This window comes from Furipterus horrens, unplaced genomic scaffold (genome assembly GCF_987537825.1).
Source record: "Furipterus horrens unplaced genomic scaffold, mFurHor1.1.pri manual_scaffold_6, whole genome shotgun sequence".
Taxonomy (NCBI): domain Eukaryota; kingdom Metazoa; phylum Chordata; class Mammalia; order Chiroptera; family Furipteridae; genus Furipterus; species Furipterus horrens.
Genome location: NW_028327176.1, coordinates 49,987,256 through 49,991,301, shown reverse-complemented (window position 1 = coordinate 49,991,301; position 4,046 = coordinate 49,987,256).

Here is a 4,046-nt window from a genome sequence, read left to right as displayed (position 1 = left end):
AATGCCTTTCATTATTTTACATGTGAATATCCAGCTTTCCCAATGCCATTTATTTAAGAGATTATCCTTTTCCCATTGTGTGTTCTTGAAGCCCTTGTCAAAAATTAGTTGAATATATATATATAAAATACATCTGAGTTCTCCTTTCTGTTTCACATGTCTATGTGCCTGTTTTTATGCCAGCACCATACTGTTTTGGTTACTGTAGCTTTGCAATATAGTTTGAAGTCAAGTTGTATAATGCCTCCAGCTTCGTTCTTATTTCTCAAGATTTCTTTGGCTATTTGGGTCAAAGACTTAAAACTAAGACCTGAAACTGTAAAAGTCCCAGAAGAAAGCACAGGGGAAGAGATCTTTAACATTGGTCTTGGAAATGATTTCTTGAATAAGACATTGAAAACATAGGCAGAAGAAGCTAAAATAAACAAGTGGGACTACATCAAGCTAAAGAGCTTCTGTATAACGAAGGACACAATCAATAAATTAATGGCCGGAAGTATTCACTAATATATAAAGATCTCACACAATTCAATAATAAAAAGGCAAATGACCCAGTTAAACAATGGGAAAAGGGCCTAAGTAGACATTTTTCAAAGAAGACATATAGATTGTTAATAGGTATATGAAAGGGTGCTCAACATCATTAATTAGCAGGGAAATGCAAATTAAAACTACAATAAGATATCATCACACACCTATTAGGATAACTATTGTCAAAAACACAAGAGGTAACAAATATTTGTTAGGATGTGGAGAAAAGGGAACACTTATACACTGTTGATGGGAATGTAAATTGGTAGATCCACTATGGAAAATAGTCTGGTGATTACTTAGATAATTAAAAATTGAATTGCATTATTCACAACAATGAAGATATGGAAACAACCTAAGTGTCATTTGACTTATAAATTAATAAGAAAATGTGACAATATGTGTTGCATGTACACACATGCACACACAGAAATATTATTCAGCCATAAAGAAGAAAAAATCCTGCCATTTGCAACAACATGGATAAATATGGAGGGCATTGTATTAAGTGAAATAAGCCAGACAAAGACAAATACTGTTTAGTATCACTTAAATGTGGGATCTTAAAAAAAAGAAGAAAAGGAAAAAAGAAAGCTAATTTCATAGAAACAGAATAGAATTGTAGTTTCCAGAAGCTGGAGGAAGGAAAAGTGGGGTAATGCAGGTCAAAGGGTACAAATTTTCAATTGTAAGAATAAGTTTGAAGGATGTAATATACAACATGATGACTATAATTAATAATATAATATTGTATATCTGAAAGTTGCTGAGAGTAGATAAAATTCTCACCACACACAAAAAAAGAGTTACCTATGTTAATTATGTGAGGTGATGGAAGTGTTAATTATTTTGATCTTGGTAATCATTCTACAATGTATATGTGTATGAAATCATCACATTTTACACTTTAAATATATGTAATTATATTTGTCAATTATTTCTCAATGAAGTTAAAAATAAAAGAATAACTTTCAGGGATTAACAAAAGGGCAAGCTTTGCCTCTGAGTAGATGGTGGAAGTGGGGAATAACTAAAAGTCAAACCTTTTGTTTTGAAGCCCAGGGAGTTTATGAGAAGCTTTATAGAGCAATTAAATTAGCATCCAAAAGGGATCTTAAAATCCAGTGTGGATTCTCTGGTGAAAATGTTGAGAAATCACCAGGAGAGAATATAGAAAGGATAGTGAGTTGCAGAATACTAAAGGGGAATATAATTGTATTTATTAATATGACATTTGATCACCTTCATTGTCATCACTTCATTTGCTTCTTATTACTAACTGTGAGTTAGGAGAAGCAACAATTGTTAATTAATTTTATAGATGAGGACATGCAGTCTGTGGATTAACTATCATTAACCAATGCCAAATCCTAGCTCTGCAGTCACCACTTCTATCAGTGCAGAGTTAAAATTTGAACCCTGAGTCTATGGACTTCAAAGGCTCCAACTACACCCATTTTCCCCAACAATGTGTTGTCTTTTGGGGCTTGTTAACTTTAAGCTGTAGATTAACAGAGCAAGGGGCCTGAGGAACAAATGCTCTCCTTTCATGTCCTGATTTATAGTTGTTTGCTTTCCAGATAACCAGGTGGAGCAGCTAATTTTCTTGGAGTATCTCCCTAGGCAAACAGGGGCCAGGAATCATTCAAATCACAGAAATCACAGACAGCCATGCAACACTCCTCCTATCCCTAAGTCTAGGTTTGTGGAGCCTGGGAACCAAAAAATAAAGGCAGCTTTGTCATAGAGGAAGAACCAGAAATGATCCCAAATGTGTTTCTAATTATAGACCTATCCAAAAAAGAAGGGGTGCTTACATAGGAATGCAAACAAAATGGAGACTGGAGTCAGAAAGAAATGTGAAGTTCAGGCCCCAAGAAATCAGAAAGCCATGAAGTGGACAAACTCTGTCACTTCCGAGTTCCCCACTCATGAGCATCTGATGCGAGAGGAGGTGTGGATGTCGAGGACAGTCATCCAACTGCCCCCCACCCCCGAAATATTCTCCCTGTAGGACTAGGTTCTGGTATCACACTCTTCAATTTGTTGGGGTCTCTGGTGAGTAATAACAAAATGTTTAGATTACCTTACTCATGTAAATGGGACTTTAATTAAAAGAAATGTTGATTATAATGGTGTTTGGATCTTGTTAAAATATTGATATGCAAGTTAAATAAATGATTCAGCCATGTATTCAAATCTGCATTTAGTTCTGCAAAAGCCAGCAGCCATGTGCACAAGTGAATAATCAATCTATTCCAACCATGGAATCTCATTAAGAATGAGCTTTGGCCAAAACAAAGTTTGAAAATCACCTCCCTTTTGCCCTACATTCTCTCTTCTAGTTTTCAATCTATTCCACAGACTCTTATAGTCTTGCTACTTCACTTCTCAGAAGTTATTTGAGGACTTCCATGATTTGGCTCCCACTAATCTTTGCAGCCCTATCTTCCAGTTCTTTCCAACCTATGCCAAGATGCTAACCAAATCTGGTTCTCCAATATTTCCCTTTTGTAGCCCATGCTTTTCATAACTCCAGTCCTTGATTCATGCCTGCAGAGTCCTTATCTTACTTCTTTCTCCTATGCATTTTTCAAAGCCAATTTACAGTGTCCCACTCCCCAGCTTTTCTTTAGTCCAAGTCAATTGTGATCTCTTCTGTCAAAATATCAGAGCTCCCTGCTTGTACCTGTTTGTTTGTTTGTTTGTTTTGCTATTTATATCCTTCATTATGTTATAGTTACTTTTATAGTTGTCTGATCAGGCCATTCAATTGCACATTTATGTCCCTAGACTATAAACTCTCTAAGATTAGGGACTGCCTTACTCTCTGCTGTCACTCTAATATTTAGTATTTAGAACAGTACCTGATACAAAGTAGGTACTCAAAAAATATATATGTTAAGTGAATGAGTGAATCGATTGATATATTATTCATCTCTCTCCCGAGGTACTTAGTAGTGTCTGGTACATGGTGAGTACACAGTAAATTGTTGAATTTAATGACAAGTCATGGATTCAAGTATTTAATAATAATGTGAAGAGGAAGACAAAGTCTGAACAGAATAGCATGCACAATAAGAAAAATGGTCCTCTTCATAAGCTCCAATTATAGTGCAGTTATAAGGTTAGAAGAGAGACATTAATATTTTTGTCCCTGGATTTGAGGGCAGGAGGTAAAGAAAAAGAAAAATGAAAGCCAGGAGTTTGCAAAGTTGTTTGCCTTTTATCTTGTATCCTGGAACCTCTGGCAAAAGCAAGACTCCTTTGCCGGATCCTTTGTCCTGCTAGGTGTTTGATAAACACCCTTTGATTTTCTCTGTAATGTACCTTCTACCTGAGGTAAACCAGAAACTTTCTCAACCTTATTTTGCATTTTCTAGTTTTTCTTGGAATTCAGACTTTTATGTATACTTATCTCTGTAATGGTACTGATATTTAACTAATTGCTCCAACTTTGCAGAACTCAGTGAGCATCACAACTGAGGTAGTCTTTTTTTTAATTCACAAAGTTT